This window comes from Limulus polyphemus, unplaced genomic scaffold, assembly GCF_000517525.1.
Source record: "Limulus polyphemus unplaced genomic scaffold, Limulus_polyphemus-2.1.2 Scaffold1213, whole genome shotgun sequence".
Classification (NCBI taxonomy): domain Eukaryota; kingdom Metazoa; phylum Arthropoda; class Merostomata; order Xiphosura; family Limulidae; genus Limulus; species Limulus polyphemus.
The window spans coordinates 230685-243487 of record NW_013666823.1 but is presented as its reverse complement, the minus strand read 5'-3'; the positions used below and the strand labels follow the sequence as shown (position 1 = coordinate 243487).

The 12803-nt window shown below is 32.6% G+C and overlaps 1 protein-coding gene across 5 annotated transcripts in view; it reads left to right on the top strand.

Annotated features, from left to right (window-relative positions):
- Positions 1 to 428: 428 nt before the first annotated feature.
- LOC106462627 (MAP kinase-activating death domain protein-like) overlaps positions 429 to 12803 on the top strand; it is a 100087-nt gene continuing 87712 nt past the window's right edge. For all 5 annotated transcript variants that reach the window (XM_022389948.1, XM_022389946.1, XM_022389947.1 and 2 more), the window contains exon 1: positions 429 to 672. The gene's annotated coding sequence lies outside the window, so the exon portion shown is untranslated. The remainder of the gene's footprint in view (positions 673 to 12803) is intronic.

Below are 12803 nucleotides of genomic sequence, written 5' to 3'. Positions count from 1 at the left end.
TCTGAAATAATCTAATAGTTTTTTCTGGGCGAAGTGAGCCAACATTTTCATTCCCAAAGGCATATGCGTGTGCAGGTGCGCGCACGCATAGATCGTACTTAAACCTTTTTTCGTGAGTCACTTAATTAAAAGAGCGTTAGAAACATTCATACCTAAAAACCGAAAGATATTGACGTTTTTCTAATATTAATATTTCATTAATTTTTAATATTTAAATGTCTCAAATCTTAAGCGTTAACAGCAGCTAATATATCTTTAATAGTATGGAGTAATCTTCGTTACCCACGTCTTCTTGTAGTTACGTGTGTCGCAGCCCTTGCAGATATTCTTACTTCATTGGTTGTCATGGGAACCACACGTACATGTCGTCACGCGACGTTATATGCCACTGTCTGAAAGGGGGAGTGACTTCTGTTACTAGAGTGCGTTACAGCACAGACGCAGGAAAAAGGGGCAAACGCAAAGCAACGAAAAACGGCTACTGCAAAGGAAGAAATGGTTAGGTAAAAAAAGGTACGTTGCAGACGATTCTTTCTTGTACACCATGTTTTCGGAAACAGGCAACATCGTCTACTAAATCTGGTTACACGAAGTCATTCTGTTATCTCTTCACCCATTACTCCTGCAAGAGGAGCTGAGGCCTTCTCAGGAATGGTAGAGCTTATGACGACGGTGGGTAATTTTTGTTGAGTTATTGTGGTTACTTGTATGTACTTTAAAAGTTCAGAATTAGGAGCAATGTTTGCAATGTGTACTCTTGTTCGATTAAATTGCGATTGATAAAAAACCAAATCATCTCAGCATGTCGAATTCAAGGCAGATAATCAATCCTAATGTATTATATAACTAGAAATAATTCAAATAGCGCTTGCAATTATTAAAAAAAAGTGTTATGGAAGGTATTCGTTATATATTAACAAAAGGCATGAAGTAGGCTAGGTTGGTGTTTGCAAGCACCATATATAACTTGATATAGTGATGTCGATATGAAAGTTAAGAAAGCACGAGACAACTCGTTCATCACTGTCGGCGTGCAGTAATTAGAGATAGAATACGACCCAAAACTGTGCAATTTATAAAAAGCAAACTGGCTTTTCTGGCTTTTTAAATAATGTCTTTAAAAATAACAATCAATTGATGTTTCAAAATTCAAGGCCACAAACATTTGCTTGGATAGCTTTAGCACTAAAGTCGTATACAGCCTTTTATTTAGTGTTATTTCATATATTGTTATATACATTGTTTTCATTTAGGATTACTACTTTAAGTAAGCGTTATTGTATCATGTTTATATTTTCTAATATTATAGAACTTGCGGTTTCAGATCAATCAAAATTACCACCCCCTGTAAATATATATTTTCTGCAGAGTGGCCGTGTCATGCGCACATGCGGTATCGAGTAGCACGCGCTTCTGATGGGATAGTAATTTAGCATAATGTTTTTATTCCTTTGATGAACACATAGCTATTGTAAACGGTCTTTAGTTTATGGTCTTCATGTTATATCCTATACAGCCGGTACGTACACAAACGAATGTTTTGTGTGCAGAATAATTTCATCTGATTGTGACCTTCATAAATTTGTAATCCATATATATGCACCACTTTCCTGAACATGTATAGTGACGTGTTTGGATCATTGTTACTGTCAACTAATGTACATTATTGTAATATAATCTTAAATAGATGTTTAGCCTTGTATAAACACATACACTATTTTTATTAAAATCCCTATATATAATGAAATTACCACATTATACAGTTATGTAAAATTCTATACATTCTAATAAGTACTGTGCAAAATAGAGCTTCTGTTTTATATGCAAGTGAATATACGTACCTATTATTTTACAAGATGTTCCAAACAAAGTTATAATAATTTGTTTTTATTGATTTATTTTTTACAATTTACATGTATGTATATATATATATATATATATATGTATGTATGTAATATATATTTACTATATTTAAACGCATGATGTATAAGCATGAAATAAAATTTAACCTCAACACCCGAACAGAATGTTTTATATATATTTTACCTTCTTTTTTTTCTGACCTTTTCCTTCGACCTCTATTGACCTTTTGAATAGAACTTGAATCCCGAAATTGGGCTGTCGTAATGTTATATGCCAACAGCATTTCTGTCAATAAATATTTTTTACAAAGTTGACAGAAATTTGTTATTTAAAATTTAACAAGAGGGAATCTTCAATAGTCGCAGCACTTGAAATGCTTTTAGCCAGGATTAGAGTAAATTAATCTATGAGCCCTTGGGCGTAGTCAAATACATCAATCGAAAAGATTTGACCTCCTGACTCCAAAACTGTAATTAGATCTCCAGTCCGTCAAAAGATGATGGAGCTATGAGCTAAAATTTTGTAATTGATAAAAAACAAAACAACTCGGAGCCATTCTATGAGCCGCTATGCCACGGCTAAAAATTCCACTTTAAATGATTTTGTAAGTTCTTTCGAACATATTTTTAATTTCACCAAACTATTCCAGAAACTACATGTTTATAAACAGTCTTATTTACCCAGCCGAAAATTTTATATTAAAACTTCTTTTTAACTCTATACGTACTTGAAATGGTAACCGGACAATTAGACATATAAAAAATGAGGAAGTAATATATTTAGACACCTAATAAATGTCATAATGGAGTAAATTAAACTGGTTATGTAATAACCTAGGTCTATGTAGGTCAAATTATGGAGTAAATTTAAAATTTTAATACAATAAGCCTAGATCTATACAGTCATATAATGGAGTAAATTAAACTGGTAATATAATAAACCTAGATCTATGTAGGTCAAATTATGGAGTAGATTTAAAATTTTAATAAAATAGGCCTAGATCTACACAGGTCATATAATGGAGTAAATTATTATAATTATTATTTTATTTTATAATAAACAAGTGGTGTTTGAATATCCTACTTCGTCATTGTTTTAGGTGTCTAGTTGTACTGGATTCGCTTGTAGTAGAGATGAAACTGATGCTAGCTTTGTAAATTGTCAATTACTCTATTTGTATAGTCCTGGTATATGATTAAATTATTTCCTTGTTTTATTTCATCCTTAAAAAAAAGGTTTTTAAAGGGTGATACGTTTCGGCCTTAGGCCTACATCAGCTGTGTCTAAATGTAGGCCAAAGACTGAAATGTAGCATTCAGTAAATACATTCTTAGGACAAAAGAAAGCTTTTATATGACGTAGCTTATTTTTTTGGCAAACTAATGGTGTCTGTAAACATTCTCAGAAGACCACTTTCCATTTTAGATATAAAGTTAGAGAAAACGATCTGTACTCTCCAGAGAATAATAAAACAAAAACTTTGTATTTGAGCCAACGTTTTGCAATTGCGACTTCATCAGAGGTACTACTATTCTTGATGAAGCCGCAATGGTGAAACGTTGGCAGAAATAAAAAGTCTTATATTATTATCTGAAGAGTAAAGCTTGTTTCTTTCTTACTTACCCCCCCCCTCCCTCCAGTAGCACAGCGGGATTTCTGTGGACTTACAACGCAAGAAACCTGGTTTCGATACCCACGGTGGACAGAGCACAGATGACCTATTGTGTAGCTTTCTTACTTTTTTGCCAAAATGTCTAAATCCCTCCAGTAGGCATTACAAAGTCTGAAAAACCTTCCGCTTTAAATATTAATGAATCACTGTTAGCCTCTTTAACCAGTACTGTTAAGTCAAAATGGATTGTTATAACATAAAAATAAATTATTATTAACTTTCCGAGTCATCTTCATTAGTTAAATGTCCATTATTGTAGTAGAAGAATAAATTATTGTTAGCTTTATAAATCATCATTTTTACTTTAATGTCATATTGTTGTATCAGAATAATAGATTATTGTTAACTTTGTAAGCCATCGTTGTTACTTCAATGTCTATTGTTGTATAGAAGAATACATTATTGTTAGCTTTATAAATCATCATTTTTACTTTAATGTCATATTGTTGTATTAGAATAATAGATTATTGTTAACTTTTGTAAGCCATCGTTGTTACTTCAATGTCTATTGTTGTATAGAAGAATAAATTATTGTTAGTTTCATAAGTCCTTGTTGAGTGCCCAAAGTTGTAATAAAATAATAAATTATTGTCGATCCTGTAAATTATCACTCCTAAGTGAATGCGCACCGTTGTGGCAGAAAAACAAATAATTTTTAACTTTGTAAAAACATTATTTTACGTAACTTATAATTATTTCATCGTCTTGTACTGTTGCAGTACAAAGTAATTCCAACTGTATCAAAGGGATTTACCGTTTATTAAGATATATATTTGTCTATCTTTATTTTTAACGGGATTTTATGGACAATTTTAACATATCAATAATGCGTTTTTTCTGTATTATTCATAAATTGATTTTTTTAAGTTATTATTTTGAAAAAGGGTGTATTTTACTCCAACAACAAGAGGGAATTCTCAACAGCCACAGCACTTTAAGTTCTTTTAGGCTAGATTAGAGTAAATTATTCTATGAGACCTTTTCTTCCTTTATATTAGCTGTATTTTTTGTGAGCTAGCAATACCATAAGTGGGGCGCGTGTATATCCGTATCGATTTTATTACCTATCAACATCTCTATCAACCTACCCTCAAACTGAAATTCTTTTAGGCAGGTTTAGAGTAAATTAACCCATGAAACCTTGGGCGTAGTGAAATACATAAATCGAAATGATTTTACCTCTTGAATCCAAAACTAGAAATTAGATATTAAATCCGTCAAGAGATGACGGAGCTATGAGTTAATAGTTTGTGCTTGAACAAACAAAAAAAACAACAAAACAAAGCCATTCTATGAGCTGCTATGCCGCGGCTAAAAATATATGATTAGCCACCATACATATCGTGATCGTGCAAATCTTATACAAAACAATATTTTTATGGACACATTATTTAAGTACTCGTGGTTACAAAATTTTAGGATATCAATGTAATCGATTTCAAAATTATTTTTGTTACGTAACGCATGCGTGTTTCTCAATCGTAGTTCATATTTCAACATAACTATGATATCAGAGTATGTAAAAAAAAAACCATCAATAGTCTACATAAACTCTTATTGAATATACATATCTTCTTTTTACCACGAAACTAAAGAACAGATTTTATAAAATACTGAAAGAGACAGTGGGATATTCAAAAGTATTTCTTCAAACACTTATACATCCATCGGAGATAGGTGTCTACCTGCCTTTGAAATCTGTTTAGTGACTATCGGTTCTCACTCTCCTTTGTCTCATTCGTGTTTCTGATTATATAGTACAAGTTGAAATATTTTACATTTTTTAAAGGTTCACTAACGATGAGAAGAATTGTTCTAGCTTGAAGTTTTTTTTTTTTTGATTTGAAGTTGTCATGCGTCATTCGCATCGTTTTTGAGCCATTTAGAAAACTACACGCCTACTTGATGAAAAGAGATCGCTTGACACGTTTTAATTTGAGTTTGGATGAAAATATCCGACTTGAGCGATTTTCACCGTAATCTTAGTTTTTAACAGGATAGAACGATACGTTTCGTAAGTATGCATAACAACAAGCTTGTCTGCTATTCTTTTTAACCACATAGGCTTTAATTATCTTAAATATATTTCGAGGTTATTGCCTATTTATTGAAAAATAACCGTTGCATGTTTTATATAGAAAATTTATTGATTTGTATTAAATCTACGTATAATAGAGAAACTCGAGTTACAAATACATATATATAATTTACGTTGTGATAGTTCGGGTCGATAAATAGTTTTGTGAAATATAATCCGTTTCAGTAGAAGAAATGGTTTTCATCTTTAAGATTACTTGCTTTCTCTTTACACAACTACTGGCCTTATAAAAATCTATATATATGTTCAGTGATTTCATAAAACTTTTAAAGAATTATAATCAATAAAATGCGACAATATCCCCCCAAATGACAGACATATAGACTGTATTTATATACTTTATATCCATTGCTTGGCTGTGTCTCTTATTCAACTAAATACGTATATACCGTTAGCCTGCCACAGTACATAGATACTTTGCGACACTCTTACCGTTAATAGGCTAGCCTACAATGACATTAGCCAGATAGTCTGGTTTTACTGCAGTCATTAGCGTAAGTAGGGTGAACCAATATAGCGCGTGTGTTACGAAAACCATAGAAACCGCAAATATGCCAATAGGACAGGGTAGTCAAAGGACTTCCTGGTGCATCACACTACCACATTAGTCTAATTTGTGTTTTAGTATTCCCGTAACTACAGGTTTCGAACTAGTCACTGAATTTAAATTACCATCACTATGTCTGGATATTAGAAACACAGCACATCCTTATCGTGTATTCTGGCTTAAGCAAGAGGAAAAATAAAAACGCTAGCAAAATATATACCAGCATTTATAATAGTTTACATTTTATGTTTTAATGTATTAGTGGTGCACTTATTGTGTGTTGAGGTCTTATCTCAGTTGACATAGTATTTGGAAATTACACAGAGTTCTGTAGAATATGCAAGAAACTGCAAAGTAGGAGATGAAGAGGTTTTTTTTATTATATATATAACTCAAGTCTGTCTTTCCGACATGTGTATAATTGATATATATATATACACACTTTAAACCCAGCAGATATAATTGTATTTGCTATAAATATATTTGAAAAACAACCCGGTTGTTTTAAAACATTGCCTATATGTTCTTGATCAATATGAATAACTGTGCTGAATAAAATTTCACTTTAATCAATTTGTCCAGTTATAACATAACGGAAGAAGACTTTTCAAAGTAATACCGGTCCAAATGTGAAAAAAGTATTATTTAAAGATTAATGTCTTGTTCTTGATAAAGTATACATTTCAAAGAACGTAAAAGAGAGAGAGAGCAAGAAACAGCAACAACAAAGTAATAGGCAACTATTTATACAATGGAACACAAGTGTGGAAGATTAATATAAAGTCATCATGATCTTGGTAAACCTGAATCGTCGGCCATTCTTGTTAATGGCTCCGATAAAGTTCAGCCATAGTTTACTCTATCCTTGTCTGAATTACTTTTGATAATAAGATATGATTAGTAATTATAACTTTGACGTGTGGAACCTCTAAGAATTATTTATTAATGGTAATTATAGCTTTCACTTGAAGAAGAAAGGTCCATCTTTCGAAAGCGCTCGGGTTATAGGGTTTTTATTCATTTCTATCAAGACTTCTTGAACCTACGTGTTCTTCTAACATCATGAATTTAGAAATAACGTGTTATAGATAATTATAACTTTGACCTGAGGGACCTCTGAGGGTTATAAATGAATGGTAATCATAGCTTAGCCTCAACACCTCTGAAAGTGATGAATAGTAGTCGCCAGGATTTTGACGTGTAGGGTTTCTATAGATGATAATATTATTAATAATCATAGCTTTGATATGTTTGAAATGTGTTTCATTCTTTGTTTACAAAGTGGGTAAGATATATCTATATATATAGCTCGGAACACATTCTTTATTGGCGATGTATGACACTTGTCAGGGTCGAACATCTATGGTGAAGAAAGGTATAACAGATTTAGTGCATGATATAATGTGACGTTAAGTCGTTGGAAAATGATCATGCTTTTTTGGTGATATTAGAGCACCATTTTCTAGTGTGTTTTTTCACTAATTAGCATATCTGCAATATTTTACTGTATCGTTTCGTTCTTAGTCTTCCTAAGTGGAACAAAAGGCAAATACTAACAAGATTCAAAGTTTATTGTTTTGCATTCAGTCAATCTTTCTTTTTTATTAAACACAAAGTTACACAATGGGCTGCGATCACCGCATTTAGCATTATAAGCTCTCAGACTGCCCTCCAGTGGCACAGCGGTATGTCTGTGCACTTATACCGCTAGAAACAAGGGTTTTGATACCCGTGGTGGGCAAAGCACAGATAAGCCTTTGTTTAGCTTTGTGCTTAATAACAAACAACAACAGTTCTCAGTCTTACTACTGAGCCACCAGGGGGTACTGTACTTGCTCTAAGTGGTTAGCACGCTCAGACTGTGAATCCAATGTTCAGAGTTGACGCAATATCGCTCTCCGCATTTGGGGTCACGGGGGCGCTATATGAGTAGCAATTTAATTCCGCTTTTCTGTCAGACAAGAGCACAAGAGTTGGCGGTGGGTATTGCTGACTAGCTGCCTTTCAATTCAATATTAGGGACGGCTGTGCGCAGCTAATCTTTTGTGTAGTTTTGCGCGAACATTTTGAAACAAAACAAAATCCGTTAATGCTCTAATTTACTCTCGTTAACAGAACGAAAGCAAGACTTCTTAACATATCCAGAAAATATAATTAATTTTTTCTCAGATTTCTCCAGATCGTAAAAACTGGAGCTCACATGTGTTTCGTCCAAGAGCAGAAATCTCCCTTAGCACCAACCCTCTCGCTGTTTTTAACCGTAGCACTAATGTACATGATGAATGAACTCTTTTTTTTTTAGACGTTCCATGTTTTTTACATTCCAGTTAAAAAGTACCACTTAATTTACATGGTTAAAAAAAAGTGAAGGATGCGATTCTTGGCATGTACACGTCGCTCAGTCAATGTCTCGAAAGAGCAGTTTGTTGTAACTTTAACCCTTCCATTTTTGAAAAGTTTTAAATTTAATTACCGAGCTCTTTTGATTCGAAATAACAATTAATGCTTTTAGTAAATAAAATAATTATTACGTCACGCTAAAAACCGATTTTAAATCTTTTGTTTCAACTGCCGGTAAATAAGAAATAGTATAAAGCACTGTAACTTCGATCTAAGTATATTTAGCATAAGAGCAAACCTTCTATTCGAAGTTATATATTTATCACTGTTTTCAACTTTCAAGGAGTAAGATATGACCTAACGAGTTGTTATTAAAGTCTACCAGAACATCCAAGTCAGCTATTATTACTGACTGTATGAGAAAGAATACACTTTAAATATAATGAGGCTGTTTTGTAGGACATTTATTTCATATTTCGTTACTTAAATAATCTTTAATCAATAATGAACTAGATTCATGAATTGAATAGTCATTACGGTGTTAAAATGTTTACCATTAATATTATAAATACTTAATAGTCATTACGGTGTTAAAATGTTTTACCATTAATATTATAAATACTTAATAGTCATTACGGTGTTAAAATGTTTTACCATTAATATTATAAATACTTAATAGTCATTACGGTGTTAAAATGTTTTACCATTTAATATTATAAATACTTAATAGTCATTACGGTGTTAAAATGTTTTACCATTAATATTATAAATACTTAATAACGATTCTTGTCATATATAGTTTGTTTTACAGCTTAGATTATATATTTATATGTTAGTGATATTTTTCTGTTAAACAATTACATGTGTTATACTTTTTATTGCACATGTTAGTTATATGGTTTTATATGTTGTACTAGGAACTCTTATGATTAAAACCTTACTTACATTGTTATTCGCTCATATTTACGACGTAGAAAGTATAATGATTAAACTATTAGAACTTCATGATGACGAATATCACGCGAATTCTTTAAGATATTTAAGTGTATCTCTTTGTTAGTTACCTTTAATATAAACAAAAATGTTCGAGGCCTAGCGTGGGATAAGAGTGACCTTAAATCCCAGTTGGCCAGGCAAGAGTAGAACAAGAGTTGGCGGACGAGCTGACTTCCTTCTAGTTAATCAGTTCAAAATCGGGGACGACTATGCTCAAATAATCCTCGTGTAACTTTTGTCCTAAAATTTCGATTTCGAACAAAATAAACTAATAATTTCCTGTATTTTGTACTTTTTGTTTAATAAAATATATATTTAAGATCACGCTTTTACATTGTTTCCACAGTTTTTAATCAACTCCAGGCAGGAAATACTATTTCTGTGAACAGAAATGACAAAGAAAATTGTCTACCAACAATAATAATGTTAGGAATATGAATGCGATGGTTGAAAATGTTATAATGAATAAATAAAAGTATTGCGAAATGATAAAGATGAAAGAAAAAAAAACTGTTCATGGACTGCATAATCTCATAAAATGTCTGTAAACAATTTAATGAAAAATGAAAATTAGTACTGCCTTAGAAATTTGAAGAGATTTTTAGCTTTAATTATTATTTTTAGCTTATTTGTTTTGCTCGAAGTAATAGATAAAATGCTATTTATCTTTCAGAATGTGAGCATTTTCGTATTATTGTGTTTGTGTCGAGTTTCTTCTCATTCTCTGTGGAAAACACCTATTACTAAAACATAAATAACCGAAACTAGCCATAATTCTTTAATACGAGAGCCAAGCGTGGCTTAATGGTTAGCGTGTCGAACTGAGGTTCTGAATTTCTGTGGCTCGCATTCCGTTATCACACAAAACAACAACAACAAAAAAAAAACAAATTACGCTTCAGAATTTGGGCTGTGGGTGCGGTAAAAGAGTGACAGTCAGATTCCACTATTCGGTCTCAGAGAGTAGGCCAAGAGTTTGCAGTGGGTGATGTTGACTAGCTGCCTTCCCTCTAGTCTAGTCTATCACTTCAAAATTAGGGACGGCAAACATTTATGGAGCACAGCACCAAATCCATAAAACATGCAAAATAATTTAATATAAATACATTTCAACGTTATAGATATTCCTAAAAACTATCTGTGCACAAAGCTACACAATGGGCTATCTGTGCACTGCCCACCACGGGTATCGAAAGCCGGTTCCTAGCGTTGTAAGTCCGAAGACATACCGCTATGCCATTGGGGGGGGGGGGCTTGGTTGGGTTATGGAATAGGAGATCTATTCGACACACTATACGCACTTAGTACAAACACTGCTAATAATGATGCTTTTGTCTTTATATATAACTTGTGTTCGTATATATCTAAGGCATTGAGCATAATAGTGTGAAATAATATGATTTGGGAAATAGCTTCAATACACATCATGTTAATATTCACGATATTATAATACTAGAATAAAATAGCTAGAATATTTGGAATTAGCCATGTTGACAATTTAATATAAAAAAATGCAAAAGTGCGATGGTCCGAGAGAAAAAACACCCCTTCGTACCCTTTCCTTAACATCCCCCAGCTGTTTTGTCTGTTCTGAGATCTTTTATAAAGTAATTGCATCAAATTTGATAGGCTTAAAATATTCAAGTATCCCTTTTTTAGTATTCCTATGATAATATTGACATTTAGTATTAATCCAAGATTTTGTAGTTTAGTATTATCATTTTGTCATATCTATCTCGGTTGATTTATTTACTGCTAGACTGGGTGTGACCGAGTTCTTAGTATGACGGGCTGTGGATTAGATAGAAGGTCTGGGATTCGCACCACGACGCTGCTTTGCCACATTCTGCACTTTCAGCTAAAAGAGCGTAATAAGAGTATGCCAATCCCGTTATTACTTGGTTCAGAGCCGGAAATAGCCCTTGTGGCGATATGTTACTGACTGCCTGACTTCCGTCTAGTTGGTTATTAGTTCAAAAGCTGGAACAGCTATACCTGAATCCTTAACTGGCAGTTTAGCCTATGTGGGAATAAGGTGCCACGCAGCTTGAAAATACCATATAGATCTTTTACGCACGCGCGAACTAATATATATATATATTCTACAGAATACGTAACATTACTAACCGCACTTTCTATACTATTTCTTTATTTAAAAGTTAAATTATGTAAACGATAGTGCTTTTATTGTATATGTCACTGATATTTAAATATACATGTACATTCATTATATATATATAACAAAAATTAATTTTTGAGACAAATGAGAGTAGATATCAATGTATTGATATTTTTGATATGATAAAAAAAACGTTATTCTACATATAAAACAATCATCGCTCTAACAATGTTTTAATGGCACAGGTTGGCCCTGTGTTAGAGATCTAGATTTTAGAACTGTAGAGTCTGGTTCTAATTGCCACATTTTAACTCATGGGTGCGTTATAAAAGACAGTAGTTCCAAATTAGGGATAGCGACACAACCTTAGTGTCTTTGCCAAAAATACAAATACATTATGAAAATTACACATTACGCCAGTAAATCACAAACAGCCAACATTTTATTTGTTTGAGAAACTCAACTTTTTGAGACATAACACTTGCTTTGCTTAAAACATCTAAATTTATAATAATGATTTATAGTTATTTTTCGTCTGATGGCAATTGACTACCAAGCTACTTCCAAAGTATCACAAAGTGTAGCTTCCAAAGCTACGCAGTGGGCTATCTGTGCTCTGCCCATCACGGGTATCGAAACCCTTTTTTAAGCGTTGTAAGTCTGCAGCCATATTACTGTGCCACTGGGGGGCGTCTGGAGGAAGAAATAAGTTTTTAATCTTAAGACATATTGTGACAAAGTGTGAAGAGATTCCATAAGTGTTGCTGATCGTGTTTTTGAATACGGGGGATTTAACGTTGTCGTACGGTAAAGTGTCACATTTGTGTATGGCTTTTTTATGAAAAAGCTGTAGGTAAGTATTTTAGACTCAATCATAATTTTAATGTTTACAAGATAAATAAAAAATTTGACTTTAAAAACCTGCAAGTAGGGATCGTAAAAAAGTAAGGAAACAAGGCTGGAGATACTGTAGACATTATTTACTCAAAATACAAACCACTATTTTAGTCCCTTTCTGTTACCTAGGATTACATTTGGTGGAGTCAAAATAGGGATTTGTAGTTTAAGTAAATAATGTCTACAGTATCTCCAGCCTTGTTTCCTTACTTTTTTACGATCCCTACTTGCAGGTTTTTAAAGTCAAATTTTTTATTTATCTTGTAAACAT